At 45.7% G+C, this 20457-nt stretch overlaps 1 non-coding gene across 1 annotated transcript; it reads left to right on the plus strand.

The window, feature by feature from the left end:
* The first annotated feature begins 1033 nt into the window (after positions 1-1033).
* Positions 1034-1164, plus strand: LOC131918117 (small nucleolar RNA SNORA70). Its single transcript, XR_009380861.1, has one exon. It is a non-coding gene; the product is annotated as a small nucleolar RNA SNORA70 (small nucleolar RNA).
* The last annotated feature ends 19293 nt before the right edge of the window (positions 1165-20457 follow it).

Genomic DNA, 20457 nt, shown 5'->3' on the forward strand with positions numbered 1-20457 from the left:
TAACTGATGAGACAGTTCACCAGCTCTGTGTTTTTGTTCCTTTTTTCTTGAAAAGTCTCACAGTGTAGCCCTGACTGGCCTGGAAGTTGTTATATAGATTGGGCTGGCCATGAACTCATAGAGATCTGCTGCATCTGACTCTAAGCATGCTGGGATTAAAGGCATGTATCATCACACCATGTCCAGCCTGGTTTTTTTCTTTTTTTTTTTTTTTTTTTAAGATTTATTATGTGTACAGAAGAGGGCGCCAGATCTCATTACAGATTGCTGTGAGCCACCATGTGGTTGCTGGGAATTGAACTCAGGACCTCTAGAAGAGCAGCCAGTGCTCTTAACCTCTGAGCCATCTCTCCAGCCCGCAGCCTGTTTTTTTGTAAGTCCGTTTCATCTGAAAATAGAATAGAGCCAGGTATTGGTACAGAGCCTGAGCGATAGAGGCAGGGTGATTAGAGGTTCAAGGTCGCTCTCAACAATATACTGAATTGAAGGCCTGGCTTGGCTACATGAGACCCTGTTTCAAAAGGACAAACAAAAGTAGGCTTGCTTCCCCATCAGCTCCAAGGCTTTATGCTTTCCTAGTCTTTCCGTTTTCGTCTAGCTGAATATATCAGGTGTGTGTGCAAAGCCTTTGGAAATCAGGAATGCCTTCTCTGTTCTGCCTCGAGTTGCAAGGTTGAAACAGTTTGCTCCAAAGTCTTGCTGGCAGCTTTTCTGGAGCTACGAATCAACCAGCTCTCAAATGTTTGGCTCTGCCTAAGAAACCAAATCTCCATCTTCTCCCAAATTAACATGAACATTAGATTCTTAGGATAATTAAATCTCTGTAAGCATCATGAGCTAAAATCAATATAAATACCAGAACTGCCTGGCAACCAGAAGGGACAGTATTACTCACCCTTATATTTATGTATGTCAGATGGGGAAAATCTTTCACTTTATATAGCTGTGCTTATGTACACACAGGCAAAGATGCATGGGGCAAGCAGCTTCCATACATGGAAGATGAAAGGGATGTGAAAGATACAGTTCATGTCTGTAGCTAACTAGGCAACCAGGTTCCTTTCCTCATGGGGGCCTGGCATGCAATGGCGGCAGACAGCAGCCTTGGTAGTGTGGGCAGTCTGTTGCCTACCTGAGTTGCCCTAGGGGACTTTGTTGACAGTTTTCTGGTAGATATTCATATCTTTGATCACAATGCCATCCCTAATTTAGATTCTAGACAGGTGTTCAGTGTGTCTTTGGGAAGCTCCAGGGCACAGTGACTGGGCCAGGTCATCATGTCCATCTCTACCAACCCGTGGAATAAGGAACACATGTCTAAGACCTTTTGTAGAGCCAAGTTCAAGTTCCCTGGCCGTTAGAAGATCCGTATCTCCAAGAAGTGGGGCTTCACCAAGTTTGATGTAGATGAAATGAGGACTTGGGAGCTGAGATGCAATTCATCCCTAAAAACTGGAGTGAAATATATCCCCAGTCGTGATCCCCTGGACAAGTGGTGGCCCTGCTCTTCAGAGGGCTCCCACTGTGTTTCGTCCTATATGCCACCAATAAATTTTACATCTAGTCTGCCTAAAGAAACAAACCAAACCAAAAAGTAGTACATGATTCTATAAGGAGGCAGGCATGGTACCATACATGGCCTGAAATCCCATCACTCAGAGTGCCGCAGCAGGAGGATTTTAAGTTTGAGGTTGCCTCAAGACATATAATGAGATTTATTAGATTTATTAATTTTACTTAATGTGTGAATGTTTTGCCTGCATGTATGTGCCATATGCTTGCTTAGTGCCTGCAGAGGTCAGAAGAGGGCATTGGATCCCCTGGAACTGAAATTACAGATGGTTGTGAACCATTATGTGGGTGCTAGAAATCGAACCCAGGTCCTCTACAAGGGCAATAAGTGCTCTTAACCACTGAGCCAGCTCTCCAGCCCCAATGAGAGTCGTGTGTGTGTGTGTGTGTGTGTGTGTGTGTGTGTGTGTGTGTAATATGCTATAAGGTGTAAATCTCCGTGGTAGAGCACTTGTCTGGAATGCATGAGATTCTGAAGAGAGAAAGGAATGAAGGAATAAAGGAAGGAGTGGGCTATGTGGGGGTCATTCCTGATATTGTGAACATAGAAAGTCTGGCCTGGTCTCAAGGCCGAAGGAGGAGAGGCCTGACCCACAAGAATTAGAGTTAGTAGTTAGACACGACCATCAGTTTGAGAAGAAAGGACTGGGATGGGATTTCCTTTGGTAGTAAACAGAAAAAGTGGGTTTGGGGAAATAGCTTAGCCAGTCAAAAGAGCTTGCCACACACAAGAGGACCTACGTTCAGATCCCATATAAAGATCCAGGCACAGAACTGCACACCTATCATCTCATATCTGGAGAGGCAGAAACAGGAAGAGCTTGAGGCTGGCTGGGTGACCAGTCTAGTCAAACTGTTGACTTCAGGTTCAGGGAAAGACTCTGTCTCAAAAAAGAAGGTGGAAAACAATTGAAAAAGGGCATTTAACATTAACTTCTGGCACACACACACACACACACACACACACACACATGAATGAATAAACAAATGGATAAAGTAGTTGATAAAGAGTGTCACCATTGTGTTCCTTATTGGGAACCAGACATATTCCAGCTTAGCGGGTTCAGGACAGCTCTGAGTAGGATTTTGCTTTGTTGGAATTTTTCTCATTTATTATTAGTCTGTGCATAGTGTGCACAATGTTTATGTGTGCACTACATACCTCTCCCTTTCTTTAAAAATATGAATGTTACATACTGGAATAGGTTTCTGAGGTTGCAGACTCTCTTTCGGTTGGGGTGATTAGATATCTGTTTGTTTGGCAGAACACTGGACACATGTCACCTCTCTTAGCTCCCTATATATAAACACACAAGCAGTTGACCTATTAACAGCATGACAGCAAATAGCCCTGTTCGTCCCATAAACAGGTGCCCTTAGGACTGAAACGGTTAAGTTCACCAAGTCCATCTAAAATAAGATTGAATTTTGAAGGCAGTAAGATGGTTCATTGAGTAATGGTGCTTTCCACCAAACCTGACTGACTGGCAGCCTGAGTTCAATCCCTACCACAATAGAAAGAGAACATCAACTCACCCACGCTGTCCTTTGACCTTCTCACACATGCTGTGGGGGCTTGTACACATGCACACACACACAAAACAAAACCCTCAAAGAATTGCATTCTGCCCCTCAGAAATGGACCCCAACAGCCAAGGCAGAATATAGGAAGGGATGCTTGGGTTTTTTATAAGGTCGTTAATTATCGTCCCCTCTACCCTCTCCTTGGGACCCTCCAGCAGCTGAAGGAGAAGCTATGTGACCTCAAGTATCTGTGTCCAGGAGGCAAGAAGAGAGCTAAACCAAGGGGAATGTAGACAATGTGGGCTTGGCGAGTGGAGAATGTCGGGAATGAGTCCAGAGTTCAGATCTCCGAGCTTGGCTTGGCCCCTCCCTGTCACCCGTCATGAAAGATGAAGCCAGCAGACTCCCTGAGAGGGGGCTCTTTGCTCTGGGAGTTGTGATTCCAGCTTCTGAATCATATTGCTTTTCTGAGCCCACGTGTCTTATTATAGCTAGAAAGATTTCATCCTGTCTGGCACAGGCCACAGAGAAGTAAATATACTGTCAAAATACTCCCTATGCTCAGGGTCCAATAGGAGTGCACAGACAGCTGTTTTTATTATCAAACCACTCTGGCACATGCTTAGCAAGGCATTTTGTTTGTATCTTTGTTTTTCTGGTACAGGGGGTGGGTAGAACCCATGGCTTTGGGTATGGTGGACAAGTATTCTCCCACAGAATTATAACCCTATATCTCCTTTACTTCTTACTTTTTGAGGCAATATCGCTTTAAGTTGTCCAGGCTGGCCCAGATTTAATGTGGTATATTGTGAACCTTTTCTCAAGTGGAAGTCTTCTTTTCAATAATCACAGAGATTTCATGAAATAGATTGTCAGATTTCTGAGGTTCATTTGACTAAATCTCTGTTGATGGACATTTTGGGAGTTTCCAACTTCTTGTTTTGTTGTTTTGTTTTGTTTTTTTGAGACAGGGTTTCTCTGTGCAGTTTTGGTGCTTGTCCTGGATTTCACTCTGTAGACCAGGCTGGCCTTGATCTCACAGAGACCCGCCTGACTCCTCCCGAGTGCTGGGTTTAAAGGCATGTGCCACCACCGCCTGTTGAGTTTCCCACTTTTAACATAGTATGCTTTTTAAAAAAATGTTAATAAGAAATTCTGGAAGGATATGCAGGAAATTTATATTAGTAGCCCTAGGAAAGAGGGATGAGGAGGTAGGGACAGGGATGAGAAGGGACCAATCTTCCACTTTGTTTTTTTTTTTTTTTTTTTGAGACATGGTTTCTCTGTGTAACAGCTCTGTCTGTCCTGGAACTCAATTTGTAGTCCAGGTTGACCTTTAACTCACAGAGATCCCCCTGCCGCTGCCTCCTGAGTGCTGAGGTCAAAGTTGTGTGTCACCACTGCCTGGCCAATCTACTACTCTTTACCTCTTTATATTTTTAAAATATTTAGTTGCATGCATTTTTTATTCCAAAATAAATGATACATTAAAAATTATATTTATTCATGAGTGTGTGTGTGTGTGTGTATGTGTGTGAGCGCACGCACGCGTCTTCCTGCATGTGAGTGTGCAGGTGCCACAGCGTGGTTGTGACAGTTGAGACTATAATTATAACTTGTAGGATTCTGTCCTCTCCTCTCTTTCTACCATGTGAATCCTGGGAATTGGACTCAGGTCTTCAGGCTTGACAGTCATGCCTTTCCTCACTGAGCCACCTCAGCAGCCATTTAAAAAATGTTTAGGGGTTGGGGATTTAGCTCAGTGGTAGAGCGCAAGGCCCTGGGTTCGGTCCTCAGCTCTGGAAAAAAAATTTTTTAAATACATCTTTTAATATTTGTAAAGTTCTGTGTGAAGTTTGATTTAGCTCTTTTTCCATCAGGTCAGACTCCCCTTTCTTCCTTCCCTCCTTCCTTCCTTTTCCCAGCTCCTTCCTTCACTAGCTACCACAACCACATCTGTCCTTTGCTGACTATGTGATCACGATCTCATCTGATAATCCTATAAGAAGGCCTCATCATGGGGGCTGGAGAGATGGCTTATCAGTTAAGAGCACTGGCTGCTCTTCCAGAGGACCCAGGTTCAATTCCCAGCACCTACACGGTAGTTCACAACTGTCTGTCACTCCAGTTCAGGGGATCTGACAACCTCACAACAATGCACATGAAATAAAATTAAATAAAAAAAAAATAAAGAAGACCCCATCATTACCCAAAGTCCTACCTCTAAGGAACCCGAGGCTTTGGAAGATGCCTCACAGGACATGCCACATCGAAAATTCAGACTCAGATCTGTCTGACCAGCCACAGCTCATACTTCCCACAATAAGAGCACATAAGTATTAACTATACTGGAAAATTTCTCACAAATTTAGGTGCATGTATTATTTATCAACCAAATTCTAAAAGGCATTAAAATACCCTGCCATAGTGGTGCATACCTTTAATCCCATCACTAGGGAGGCAGAGGCAGGCAAGTCTCTGTGAGTGCAAGACCACCTTGGTCTAAGCAGTGAGTTCCAGTCTAACCAGGGCCACATAGTGAAACCCTGTTTAAAAAAAAAGAAAGGAAGAAAATGGGGAGGGCGAGCCCTGGAGAAGCTGTCCAGTGGTCAGGAGTACTGGAGAGACTGTCCAGTCAGGAGCACTGGAGACTGGAGAGACTGTCCAGTCAGGAGCACTGGAGACTGGAGAGACTGTCCAGTCAGGAGCACTGGAGACTGGAGAGACTGTCCGGCAGTTAGGAGCACTGGCTGCTTTTACAGAGGACCTGGATTTGATTCCCACCCTACATGGTGCTAACAACTATCTGCAACTCTAGTTCTCGGGGCTCTGATGCCCTCTTATGGCCTCCTTGGATACCAGGTACACACACATGTGATATACTTACATACATGCAGGCAGAACACTCGTAAACATAAAATTAAAATAAAATCTTTAGCTGCGTGGCAGTGGCACACACCATTAATCGCAGTTCTTAGGAGGCAGAGGCAGGGATTTGAGGTAGCCTGGTCTACAAAGCGAGTTCCAGACAGCCAGGACTATTACACAGAGAAACTCTGTCTTGAAACACAAATATATAAAGAGAGCCAGATATAGTGGTGCATGACTTCAATGGGACCATTTGGATTTAGCTAGAAGAAATCACCAAGAGACCCAAAAGCCCTGTGTCTGGTTTAAGGGCAAAGCTCTTGGGCTCCAAGCAAAGCTGTGGGAATCACAGGGACCTCACAGGACAAGCCCCCTACATTACTAGTTGTTTCTATGGACACAAGAAGAAAGGACAGGACTACAATAAAAAACAACCAGGCCGCCTGCAATTCGAGAGGAGGCTGGGGACAGCCAGACGGAGTAACAGCTGATAGTCCGTCATACACTCTTACAAAGCCCCTGCCACCCCGAGACAGAAACGGCATTTTATCAACAGTCATCAATTATGCCAACGTTTTTTGTAGTGACAACCCAGGCAGGAGTTTAGAAATCATCTTTAAATAAACCTGTCTTCCTTCATGTCGCTTATTCACACTGTCAGGGGGGATGCTTTATAAGACTATCCTTGATAAACTTTGCTATTCTAAAGCATTGTCACAGGCACAGAGCAGGCAAGGGCCGAGCCACCCCTGGTCTGGCTGTCAGAAACCTCTCTGCACACATCCTCACCCAGCAGCCTGGGGAGAGAAGCTGCCTTTGATTAGCAGACCCCGGATGCGCAGTGAGCAGGGTTCCAGGTCCACAGGCTCTGTCCAGGGTTGAGTATTAGGGGACACACACTTGAGTTTAAACAGGCCAGGTGTGGTGGCCAGGCCTTTAATCCCAGCACTAGGGAGACAGAGGCAGGCGGATCTCTGTGAGTTTCAAAAGCCAGCCTGGTCTCCAATCATGAATTTTAGGCAGGCCTGGGCTACATAGTAAGACCTATCTCAACAAAACAAAACAAAAAACAATCCTAGTAATCCAGTTGGCACTAGGATAAAATACCAGAGAGATTTCTTCTGTCTTCCTTTCCCAAGTTTGCATCCACGATGTTCTTAATTTTTTGATGATTATTATTTTATTTTATTTTATTTTTTTTAAAGATTTATTTATTTATTATTATGTATACAGTGTTATATCTGCAGGCCAGAAGAGGGCACCAGATCTCATTACGGATGGTTGTGAGCCACCATGTGGTTGCTGGGAATTGAACTCAGGACCTCTGGAAGAGCAGTCAGTGCTCTTAACCTCTGAGCCATCTCTCCAGCCCCCGATGATTATTATTTTAAACTTGAGGTGCATGGGTGTTTTGCCCGGATGCAGGTTTGTGCACCACGTGTGTGCAGTGCCCACAGGAGCCATCCGATTCCCTGGGACTTAAGTTAGACATTTTTGAGCCACCATGTGGGTGCTAGTTATCCAACCAGGTCCTCTGGAAGAGCAGCCAGTGCTCTTAACCACTGAGCCGTCTCTCCAGTCCTGCATAATGTTCTAAAATTAACCACAAAAGTTTGGGGCTGGGCAACTGGCTCAGCAGTTAGCTGCTTGCTCCAGAAGAATGAGGACCAGAGTTCAGATCCCTTGAACCCACGTAAATGCCAGGTGGGCCTGCCTATAATCCAGCCTCAAGGAGGTGGAGACAGGGAATGCCCAGAGCAGGCTGGCTAGCTACAGTACCACATCAGTGGGCTCCTAGTTGACTGAAAGACCTTGCCTTAGTGAATAAGGTAGAAAAGCAATCAACGAGGACGATTCCTGACATCAGCCTTTGGCCTCCACATGTACCACATCCACAATATACAAAATATGCTTACACACATGCACAGCACAGACGCACAAGTGGGGGGAAATTAACCACATATAGGCTAACAAGATGGCTAGTGAAAGCACTTGCTGTTAAAATAAAACAAAACAAGGGCTGGAGAGATGGCTCAGCGGTTAAGAGCACTGCCTGTTCTTCCAGAGGTCCTGAGTTCAATTCCCAGCAACCACATGGTGGCTCACTACCATCCATAATGAAATCTGGCGCCCTCTTCTGGCCTGCAGGTGTATATGCAGACAGAACACTGTATACATAATAAATAAAAATAAATCTTTAAAAAAAAAAAAATAAAAAAAAAATAAAACAAAACAAAACAAAACCATAGGATCGCTGGGCAGTGGTGGTGCACACTTTTAATCCCAGCCCTCGGGAGGCAGAGGCAGTGGATCTCTGAGTTCGAGGCCAGCCTGGGCTACAGAGTGAGTTCCAGGACAGCCAGGGTTACACAGAGAAGCCCTGTCTTGAAAAACCAAAGCAATAGGATCTAAGTTCAAATCCACACCCATGTAAAAGCTGGGTGTGCAACAATGTTCCTGCAGCCCCAGCCCCCACAGGCCAGCTAGCCTAGCTGAACTGGGAAGCATTGGGTTCAGGAAGAGAGTCTATTAAAAAACAAACAAAAAAACAAGGAGAGCTATAGAGGAAGACACCTGATGTGGTCCTCTGGCCTCTGCATATATGTACATTAAAAACATGTGCGTGTGCTCTCTCTTTCACACACACACACACACACACACACACACACACACACACATTAACCACATGCTAGCACAAACAGCCATTGGAATGAGCTAAGTGGGTGAGATGTGCAGGTGATGGGGACAGGAGGGGACCTGTGTTCTCTGCTAGTGCCCAGCTGTCTCCACACAATAAATGTCAGCCTCCAGACTATGTAGGACTCCTGCCATTCCCATGACCCCGGACATCTGACTTTCAAGCCACAGGTTGACTCTATGTGTGTGTGAGGGGGTGGGCAGATGTGGAGCGGGTGAGACAGGGGAGGGGAATGGGCAGACGATAACGACACCATGGTGCACGTGCGGAGGTCAGAGGACAACTTTGGAGAGTCAGTTCTCTCCTTCCACCATGTAGGTTCCAGGGATTAAACTCACGATGTCAGGCTTAACAGAAAGTACCTTTACCTGCTGTGCCGTCTCAGTGGCCCACAGACAAAGGTTTTCCAAAATTTGAGCTAAGGGTGCATAATGGCTGATAGAGACTTTCTTTGACAAATCAAAATTATCCCATACATCATTTTTTTCTTTAACATTTTATACTTAAAAAAAATCCCCCAAGGAGAAAAAAAGCATGCCATATTCAACATTCCTTAATGAGAAAAATTAAATAGTAAGAAATAAGACTGTTGGGTAAAGTGAGTTTTGAAGGACCACAAGCTATTGTACTTTCTAAGGTATTTCCATCTTCATGATTTTTTTCTCTTTTTAAGTGCCAGTATTTCTCTCATCAAAAATGTGTATGTTGGAGGAAGTTCAAATGTCTGTCTTTTAGGGATTTACTTTGTCATCTTAGATGGTGTTTTAGGGTTTCTTTTGTTGTGATGAAACACCAGGACCAAAGCAACTTGGAGAGGAAAGGGTTTATTTTGCTTACACTTCCACATCACAGTTCATCATTGGAGGAAGTCAGGACAGGAATAAAATAGGGCAGGAACCTGGAGGCAGAAGCTGATGCAGAGGCCATGGAGGAGTGCTGCTTACTGGCTTGCTCCCCATGGCTTGCTCAGCCTGCTTTCTTGGCAAACCCAAGACCCAGGGATGGCACTGCCCATAATGGGCTGGACCCTCTCCCACCAATCGCTAATTAAGAAAATGCCCCACAGGCTTGCCTACAGCCTGATCTTTATGGAGGCATTCTCTCAATTGAGGATCTCTCTACTCCCATGACTCTAGCTTGTATCATCAGCTAGTACAGACAGACAGACAGACAGATGGCTATTTCCTCCTCCTCTTCCTTTGTAAGCATGCAAGAACTCTATTCCTGAACTATTCCCCCAACTTCATCTGTGTGTGTGTGTGTGTGTGTGTGTGTGTGTGTGTGTGTGTGTGTGTTGCTTTTGCTTTCTTTCTTGACAAGGTCTCATGTAGCCCAGGCTAGCCTGGAACTCTCTATGTAGCTAAGGGATGACCTTGAACATTGGGTTTCTCTGCCTCTATTTCCCTGAGTGCTGGGATTACAGGCATGCATCTCCAAGCTTGGTTTATGCAGTGCTGAGGCTTTGTGTATGTTAGCATTCTACCATCTGAGCGACATCAGTAGCCCCCATACATGCATCATTCTTTTTTTTTTTTTAAAGATTTATTTATTATGTGTACAACATGTATGACAGCAGGCCAGAAGAGGGCACCAGATCTCATTACAGATGGTTGTGAGCCACCATGTGGTTGCTGGGAATTGAACTCAGGACCTCTGGAAGAGCAGTCAGTGCTCTTAACCTCTGAGCCATCTCTCCAGCCCCCACATGCATCATTCTTAATTTAAAAATTATGGGATGTACCCAGCAACTAAGGTTGCAATGCTGAGTAGAAACAAAACAACTTGGTTGGTTATGAATGTTTTATTAATTGACTTTTTCCTTATACTAATTAAGTGATTTTGGTCTTTCCTTTGTTTAATTTTGTTGCTCTAAGTCAGGGTCTCACTCTGTAGCCCTGGATGGCCTCGAACTCACAGATATTCACATCCCTTTGCCACCATGCTGCTGGGACTAAGGTGTGTGCCACCACACTTTGCTCTTGTCTACTTTTGATAGTACATATAAAGGGATCTGTCTAAAACTAACTTCACTGGGGCTAGAAAGATGGCGAGGTGCTTAAAAGCACTCTGCACTCTTTTTGTTGGTTTGTGTTGTTTTGTTTTGAGACAGGGTTTTTCAATGTAGCCCTGGCTGTCCTGGAACTCGCTCTGTAGACCAGGCTAGCCTCAAACTCAAAGATCCGCCTGCTTCTGCCTCCCAGAATGCTGGGATCAAAGATGTGTGTGCTGGGCTAGCAGTCAGTACCATTGTAGAGGTCCTGAGTTTGGATCCCAGCAGCCACATAGCAGCTCACAACTATTTGTAACTCCAGTTCAGGGGCTCTAGTGCCCTCTTCTGGCCTCCCCGGACACCAGGCACCCACATGGTGCATATACACACATGCAGGCAAAAGCCTACACACATAAAATAAAAAAATAAATGAATCTTCAAATTTGACCTCACAGGTCTCATTCTGGTGTTAAGTCATGGTCCCTTTTTACAATGAATTCATGACCACCAGTTGATACCAATGTGACATATATCAGAGTCCCCACAGTCACCACACAGGTTTTCTCTTCTCCTGCCATTATGTTTTAGAACATTCCACAAGAACTTTAGTCATTCCTAGTTAGTCCTGAAGTTATGTAACCACTGCTGCCATTTCAGTCTCTCCAGGGTGCCTACCCCACCCTGGCGGGTTCTGGGGTGGACACCTTCAACCAGATCTCAATCACTTTGGCACCCGCAGACAGACATCTTCGCTGAAGAGGCTCTTCTGCATCCCTGGACTGGCCCAGCTGTTTATCAAGGGTAAAGACAGCAAGGTGGTGTCATGTACCTTCAAGACAAGCCTGGCTTTTCCTTTGTAGCCTTCGAGCTGGAATGGCACATTTGAATCAGCTGGGATTACTGGGGGTGGGGGTGGTAGGCATCTCTTCCCTAAATAGCATTTCCTTCCCTTGCAAACCCAGACACAAAAGAAATCAACTCCTGATCTTGCCCACTGTGAAGGGGGTGATGAATGATGGGCTCAGAGTTTATTTTCTGTCCATAGCCCATTTACTCCGAGAACCTGAGTAAAGCTCTTAGCCTATTTGCCCCACATTCCTGCCTTCTAGAACACAGATACAGTGTCACTAATCTGCAGCTCACCTCACTGAGATATGGAAAGAGAGGAGGAGCAGCCTTTGGGAAAAAGCCTTGGAGGACCTGAAGTGTGTGTAAACTCAAGGATTTATTATAAGAATTATAAACAGACCTGAACTTCAGCCCAATAAAAACTTTCAGGAGTTGTAAAGTTCCTGTGGTTCTTTCTGAACGTGTGCTAGCCACACCCCATGATAAAATCAAAACAAAACCAAGGCAACAGCCCATGTTTGTTGGCCTTTTCACCTGAGAAAACTGCCTGCCTGTTGTGCGCGCACTGATTTCCCAGGGATGCTCCTGTGTTTATTACTCACATTGATGTTTGCCAAGTGGCCCGTGGGCCCAGCCCTTTGCTGGAGAAAGTAGTAAAGCTGAGGGAAATAGTGACAGTTTGAACATCTGATATCATCAGCCTGGCAAGGGATTTTCAAAATCTAAGCACAGCTACCTAAGGAGAGGTCTCAGGTATGGTCCTTGAACCTGTCCCCAAAGCAGGCTCCTCTCTCACCTTCTTGCCCCTGCTCTGAGACACACTGGTCTTGCAGGTCCATTGCCAACTTCTAATCTATATGCCCTATATCTGGAAGATGCAGCAGGGTCTCTGGGGGGGGAAACCCATCCCTATGAGGGGACGAAGACTCAATCCTAAAGTGAGATGAAGCACAATAATCCTGAACTGAAGAATCAGGAAAGGGATTAATTAGTCCTCAGTTTACTTGACTCCTAAAATCCTAGGTATTGACAAAACCTCTAGCCACTAGCCTGTCACCTTGAAAATTCCTGCCTTAATTAGTAAGGGTGCAGGGCAAAAGAGGTACAGGAGAGCTGCTGTTCCACTTAGCTCTCTCAGGAAAGGGTAACTACGTGGGAGTGATTTTCAGTAGGAGTCTGCCATTGGCAACAGTTTCTCCTCTGGGAGTATCACCCATCAAGTCTCAGAGGCCACTGGTCACTACTTGGTGCACTCAAAGTTGACCAGGCTCCTGGATCAAGTAGGTGCTGACTGTGCTACCCAAGACTCTCAAGACAGGGCTGGAGAGATGGCTCTGCAGTTAAGAGCGTGTGCTGTGCTAGCAGAGGACCAGAATTCAGTTCCCAGATCCCACATTAGGCTGTTCACAACTGCCTGTGTCTCCAGGTCGTGGGAATCCAACAGCCTTCTGGTCTCCATTGATACACGTGTCTGTCTGTCTGTCTGTCTCTAATTCAGTTTTACATGTATGGGTGTTTTGCCTGCATGTGTTTGTGCACCACATGCGTGCCTGGTGCCAATGGAGGCCAGAAGAAGGTGTCAGATCCTTGGGAACTGGAGTTACAGATGGTTGTAAGCCACCATGTGAGTTCTCTATAAGAGCAGTCAGTGATCTTTTTTTTTTTTTTTTTTTTTTTTTTTTGGTTTTTCAAGACAGGATTTTTTTTCTGTACAACAGCCCTGGCTGTCCTGGAATTCACTTTGTAGACCAGGCTGGCCTTGAACTCACAGAGATCCGCCTGCTTCTGCCTCCCGAGTGCTAGGCTTAAAGGCGTGCGCCACCAATGCCCAGCTGAAGTCAGTGCTCTTAATCTCTTTACTATCTCTCCCTTCCACAAATCTCTGGCCTCTGTGGGGCTTGCACCCGCTCAGTGCACACACATACATGCAGCCAAAACACTCATAAATAAAATACATCTTAAAAAATACTCAGCAGTTAAAAGCACTGACTCCTCTTCCAGAGGACCCAGGTTCAATTCCCAGCACCCACATAGCAGCTCACAACTGTCTGTAACTCCAGGATCCAACACCCTCACACAGACATACATACAGGCAAAACACCAATAAAATAAAAATTGATTTTAAAAAAAAATAGCCTCTAGACTATGTCAGCTGAACTGGTGATGGATTTATCCATTCCAGTAGGCAGTAGAACAAAGCAATCGTGAACCTGGGCTTTGCATCCACATGTCCTGACAGTCCACTCCCAGGTATTTGCCCAAGAGAAGCAAACATACCGTGCCTACAAACACTCACACATGAAAGCTCACAGCAGCCTGACACAAAACAGTCAAAAAGTAGCAACAATTCAAACGGCAGAATCTTTGCGATACATTCATGCAATAGACTATCATTCAGAACACTTTTTTCCTCATTGGCCATCTAGAAGCAAGCTCTACTGGAGTCACCCAGTTAGGCCAGGGTTCTTGCTCTTGCTGTGTCTGCTTTAACTGTCCTGGTCTGATCTGAGCCAGAAATACTGAGCATGAGCTGTTAGTGTTTCCGTCAGTACTCAAAGAACATAGGCTTCATTAAGTTGGACTAAGCGACCCTGAGTGGATTATTCAAGACTTGTCTACCCAGAGACATGATCATGCTAGTCTTTGTACATGAAGACTATATAAAAATGGAAAACCTTCAAAAAATGTCATTGAGGAAAAAAAAGTGGAGTAGTGGTAGATGGTCCAGTATGGATGAACCTTGAAAAGTATCACCGGCAGTGAGGGAAACCAGCCAGTAAAGGTCACAGGATGAATGATCCCATTTACATGAAACATCCAGAGTAGCTAATCCACAAACACATAAAGTAGATCAGTGGTTGCCTAGGGCTGGGAGGCGGGGCAGTGGAAATGAATGTTAAAGGCTATCCGGTTGCTCTTTGGGGTGAAAAAAAAAAAAAACTTGGTTGTATTGAGGGTTACATAACCTCGAATATATTGAAATCTACTGAATGATGTACTTTAACTGGGTAGTCGTTCCCTCCTCTTCCCCCTCCTCCCTCTCCTTTCCTCCTCCTCTCCTTTACTGAGAATCAAATCTAAGACCTTCTGCACACTATGCAAAAGCTCCAAGTCAGGTATCCTGGTATAGATCTGTAATCCCAGATTGGGAGGTGGAGGGTTGAGGAAAAGTTCAAGGTCATCTTCAGCCATATAGTGAGTTTGGGGCTAACCTGGAGCACATGAGACCCTACCTCAGAATAAAAAAAAAAATCTTAATAAATAAATAATAGGAAAGGCTCTTTGGTCCTGAGGCAGAAGCAAGGTGACAGGAGAAAGTGTGCGATGTGTGTGCACTGCTGCCTCCTTCAGAGGTCCGCACTGGCGAAGGTGACTTCCCCGCCAAGACTGAGATACCTGAAACCTGTCGACTGCGGTTCAGACATCAGTGCTGGGATGGGACACCTAAACTCAAGAGGGTGGCTGCTGCAGCAGCCCGTTCATCCTGATGACTTCAGCTCAGTCAAAAAAAAAAGCTATACAACTGACCACGTTTTTTAAAATGACCGCTTTTGCCGGGGGAGAGGGCACATGCTATGACAACATGTATGTGGAGGTCAGAGGACGTTCGTTGGCATTGGTTCTTTCCTTTACCACACGGGTCTCAGGGATCGAACTCAGGTCACCAGCCTTAGCTGGAGGCACCTTTAGCAGCTGAGCCATCTCGCTGGACCCACATTCCTCCTCATTTGTTTTGACAACAGTTTTCGATGTAGCCCAGGTTAGACTAGAATTCAAAATCTTCCTGTCCCTGCCTCCCCGGTGCTGAGATTACAGGCTTGTACCCATGTTTTATGCCAAGTAAGTGAATTTTATGGCATGTGAATAATATCTCAATAAAGTTTTTTTTATTTTGTTTTGTTTTTTTGTTTGTTTGTTTTTGAGATGGAGTTTCTCTGTGTAACAGGCCTGGCTGTCCTGGAACTCCCTCTGAAGACCAGGCTGGTTTCAAACTCACAGAGATCCACCTGCCTCTGCCTCCTAAGTGCTGGGACTAAAGGTGCGTGACACCACTGTCTGGCTTCAATAAAGGTATTTCACAGACACATGCACAAACACACAGTACACATGAATGACCTTGGCTTCTGATGTCACTCTGCCTGCTGTGAATCCTGTCACAGGATGCACTTAGACTCACCCAGCTTCAGTTTTCTCATCTCTGAAATAAAGATGACAGTTACTGTGTGGAGATTTGGAACACACGTAAGTACGTGGCAAAACTCAGAATAAGGGTTAACTATGCAGAGCCAAGACATGGACTCAACCTCATGCCCACTGACCGATAAAGAAAATGTATTGTATCTACACTGGTGGGTTATTATTTAACCATAAAGAAAAAACTGTTTTTGCTGCAAAATCCAGGTGGAGGACAGTATGCTAACTGAAATAAACTGGCCACAGAGAGACAAATGGGGAAACTAGACAAAGTTGATCTGAACTTGGAAGAGTAATGGTTGCAGGTGACAGAAAAACAGGAACATAGGATAATGGTGCATTTGTGGATTGATGTAAGTCTGTCCACTTGTTTGAACACTTGCTTATTAGCTGATGGCATTGTTTGGGGATTTGTTTATATTGGGTTTGTTTGTTTGTTTTCTTGATAGGGTTTCTCTGTGTAACAGCCCTGGCTATCCTGAAACTCACTCTGTAGACCAGGCTGGCTTCGAACTCACAGAGATCCATCTGTCTCGCCTCCTGGGAGTGCTGGGATTAAAGGTGTGTACCACCACTGCCCGTCCTGTTTATTGTTTATTTTTGAGACAGGGTCTTACTCTGTAGCCCACACTGTTCTGAAACTTATGATGTGACCCAGGCTGCTCTTGAACTTGTAGTAATCCTGCCTTAGTCTCCTAAGGTTTGGATTACAGGAGTTAGCTACCATGTAGATTTCATTTGCACTCAACCTGGACAGCCCTTCAGTGATGTGTTTGCTAAAGTTATATGACTGTGTGCCAGGTACCATTCTAGTGCTTAGAAAATGGCAATCAGGCCGGGCGGTGGTGGCGCACGCCTTTAATCCCAGCACTCGGGAGGCAGAGCCAGGCGGATCTCTGTGAGTTCGAGGCCAGCCTGGACTACCAAGTGAGTCCCAGGAAAGGCACAAAGCTACACAGAGAAACCCTGTCTCGAAAAACCAAAAAAAAAAAGAAAATGGCAATCACTAAAATGCAGGTCATTTCCTGCTCGTACAAAGCTTAGATCCCGTGGACGGAGGCTGGCATCCCATGAATACACAAAAACATACGGCAAGCAGAGATCAGTACTCTGAAAAGGAAAAGAAAAGGAGAGGGGGGGTATGTTAGGTCGGAGGTCGGGAGAGTCCTCTCAGAGAAGGGGACATCTTGGATGTGGAAAACTCCTGGGGAAGGTAGCAATGGCTATAGGAACAACTGCTGCAAGGTTCCTGAAGCAGGACCCTCTGGGTATATTAGCAAAAAAGAAAATGAGCCCGTGGGTGGGAACATGAGGAGGAACACGTGGGAGGGCGGCAGGAAGTGTGGAAACACAGCAGGGCCTCGGGGCTGTGTGTGAGAGTATCCTCCAAGATGACAATGCCTCTGGGTATGCACAACTCCCTGAGTGGTCCTCTCCTGCACTCTGTAGGGATTGTTCTGCATCCAATGGCATGAGTGTAACTTCCTGGGATAGATTCTACAATACCTTGAAGGATGTTCTCAAGGGAGCCAGTAGCTCTGTCCGGAGGGGCCATAAGGAGAACAGAGGCATCTCATCATCCAACCGCATTCGATTTTCAGGGCACCTGGCTTTTCAAGCTTCAACAAGCTTTCAGACAGGAGCTGGAGAGATGACTCAGTGGCTTGTACTTACCGCTGTTATAGAAAATGTAGGTTCGCTTCCCAGCACCCACCCTGGGTGGCTCACAACTTCCTGGAAACCCAGTTCCAAGGGATCTGATGCCCCCTTCTGATCACTTCGGGTCTTCACACACATTAAATAAATCTTTTTATTTTTTAATTTTCAGGAAAAGCTTTCAAATAACTATATCCCTGCTAGCATCTTTTTATTGTTCAGCTTTTGTTTTGAGACAGGGTCTCATGTAGCCCAGGCTGGTCTCAAATTCCCTAGACAGCTGAGGCTGGCCTTGAATTTCTGATCTTCCTATTTTTTCCTGGGGAATGCTGGGATTACAGGCGTGCGTGCGCGCGTGCGTGCGTGCGTGCGTGCGCGCGTGCGTGCGTGCGCGCGTGCGTGCGCGCGTGCGCGCGCACGTGGAGCACGTGGAGCATGTGGAAGCCAGAGGACAACCTCAGGTGTCATTTGTTCCTCTGGTGCCATCTGTTTTTTGTGTTTTTGTTTTTTGTTTTTTTTTTTTGACAAGGTTTCTCAACACCCTGGAACTCAACCTAGCAGGCTAGACTGACTGGTTGGCTCCAGCTGTCTCTGCCTCCTCGGTACAGGGATTATAAACACACCACTACACCTGAATTTTTGTATCTTGTTACTTTTTTTTTAATGACTGAAGGGAAGGAACTCAAGATGTCATGTTTCAGCTTCAGGGCTGGGTGTTCCCAGTGCCATTTGTGCAAAGCAGAGGACTGGAGGGAGCTCTCCTAGGGAAGAAGCTCTGAGTGTGGCTTGCACGCGAAGGTTTGAGCTGCTTAGGAGAGACATGCGCGTGGAGGTGTCAGTTGACCAGGCAGACAAAGTGAAAACCGGAGCTTTAGGAGAGAACACAAGACTCGTGAATATGGGGCTCATTACCTTAAGACCAAGGAACTAGAAGCAAGATGTGGTGGCTCACACATGTAATCCTAGCACTTGGAAAGCTGAGGCAGGAGGATTGCCATGAACCTGAAGCCAGCTTGGTCTACAAAGTGAGTTCTAGGCTGGCATAGGCTACAGAGTGAGAGCCTGTCTCCAAAATAAACAACAACAACAACAACAACAAAGAGAGTGGATTTAGTCAATTAGAGAGGTGATAGCAGACAAGAGACCCCGAACACGCTCACAGCTTGGAGCCGATCACAGGACGGCATGTGAGGATGGACCACAGGAGGGGCTGCTGAGTGGTGCTGAGGAGTCAGAGCCTGGGCTGGGGCGATGGTTCAGTTGGTAAAGTGTTTGCTGTGCCAGCAATGGTGACCTGAATTCAACCCCTAGAACTCTCGTTTTTTGTTTTGTTTTTTAAAGGTGGGTATGATGGAGTGTGCGTATGATCCTGGCAGTGGTGGGGAGGTAGAGGTAAACAGATGCCCTGGACTCTCTGGCCAGCCAGTGTAGCCTACTTGGTGAGCTCCAGGCCAGTAAGAGACCTTGTCAAAAAAAGAAAAACAAATGAAACCAAACCTGGATGGTACTTGAGGAAGGAAGGAACGTGAAATGTTCTCTGCCCTCCACTCACAGGCACAGACACTTCTGCACCTACACACATACAACAAACACACATAAACAAAAATTCTGTAGCTGGAGAGATGGCTCAGCAGTTAAGAGCACTGGCTGCTCTTCCAGAGGACCAGGGTTCAATTCCCAGCACCCACATGGCAGCTCACAACTGTCTGTAACTCCAGTTCCAGAGGATCTGATACCTTCACACCAATGTACATAAAATAAAGTTAAATAAATTATAAAAAAAAGATAGTGATTGCCCTTGCAAAGGACCCAGGTTCAGTTCTCAGAAGTTTTTTTCTAGACAGAAAACCCCTGTCTAGAAACCACCCCCTGTAGCTAGAGTTTTCCTGCCTGGCCCACAGTCAGGACAAATCTCTCTCATCTGCCAGTCCCACAGCCGCTCAGACCCAACCAAGTAAACACAGAGACTTATATTGCTTACAAACTGTATGGCCGTGGCAGGCTTCTTGCTAACTGTTCTTATATCTTAAATTAATCCATTTCTATAAATGTATACCTTGCCACGTGGCTTGTGGCTTACTGGCATCTTCACATGCTGCTTGTCCTGGCGGCAGCTGGCAGTGTCTCCTTCTGCCTTCCTGTTCTTTCTTTTCTCCTCTCTGTTAGTCCCGCCTATACTTCCTGCCTAGCCACTGGCCAATCAGTGTTTTATTTATTGACCAATCAGAGCAACACATTTGCCATACAGAACATCCCACAGCACCCCCCCTCAAAAAAAAAATAAGAACTTGAAGCAGGCTCTCACTCTGTAGCCCTGCTTGGCTTAGCACTTCCTGTATTGCCCAGGCTTGTCATAGCAATACTGCCTCAGGTTCCCACATGATTGAATTACAGGTATACATCAGTACACCCAACAGAGGAAAGTCTTTTCTAAGAGGGAGAGGAGCAAGCTGTCTTAGTAAGGGGTTCTATTGCTGAGATGAAACACCATGACCAACAGCAGTTTGGGGAGGAAAGGGTTTATTCTGCTTACACTTCTAAGTAACAGTCCATCACTGAAGGAAGTCAGGGCAGGAACCTAGAGGCAGGAGCTAATGCAAAGGCCGTGGAGAGGTGCTGCTTTCTGGCTTGCCCCCACCACTTGCCCTGCAGGCCTGCCTACAGCCCAGTCTTACGGACACATTTTCTCTATTGAAGTTCCCTCTTCCCATGAGACCCTGTCTTGCCATCTGCCCCCACCCCCCAAAAAATAATGGTTTTGGTTGCAGGAACTATAGCTGTCACCCTGCGTGGACCAGATGCCTCACTGACAAAGAGCACTCCATGCAGGATGTTTTATTATTCCTTTGATGTCTTCCATCCTGTTTTGACTAGCATGGCTCCCTTTATAGATGAGTCAGTGTTCCGCTGGACTGGGAGGAAGCTGGCTACCTCTTCCAATTAACATACCTGCTAGGTTAGAGCAGCCGAGCTTTAGAGGGCCACACTCCCGGTGACAGCTATGCAGAAACAGCTCTGATAGCACAGGGGAATCCCTTGGATCTTTCTTCCTTTCTTTCTTTCTTTCTTTCTTTCTTTCTTTCTTTCTTTCTTTCTTTCTTTCTTC

The sequence above is a fragment of the Peromyscus eremicus genome, chromosome 8a (assembly GCF_949786415.1).
Source record: "Peromyscus eremicus chromosome 8a, PerEre_H2_v1, whole genome shotgun sequence".
In the NCBI taxonomy this organism is placed as follows: domain Eukaryota; kingdom Metazoa; phylum Chordata; class Mammalia; order Rodentia; family Cricetidae; genus Peromyscus; species Peromyscus eremicus.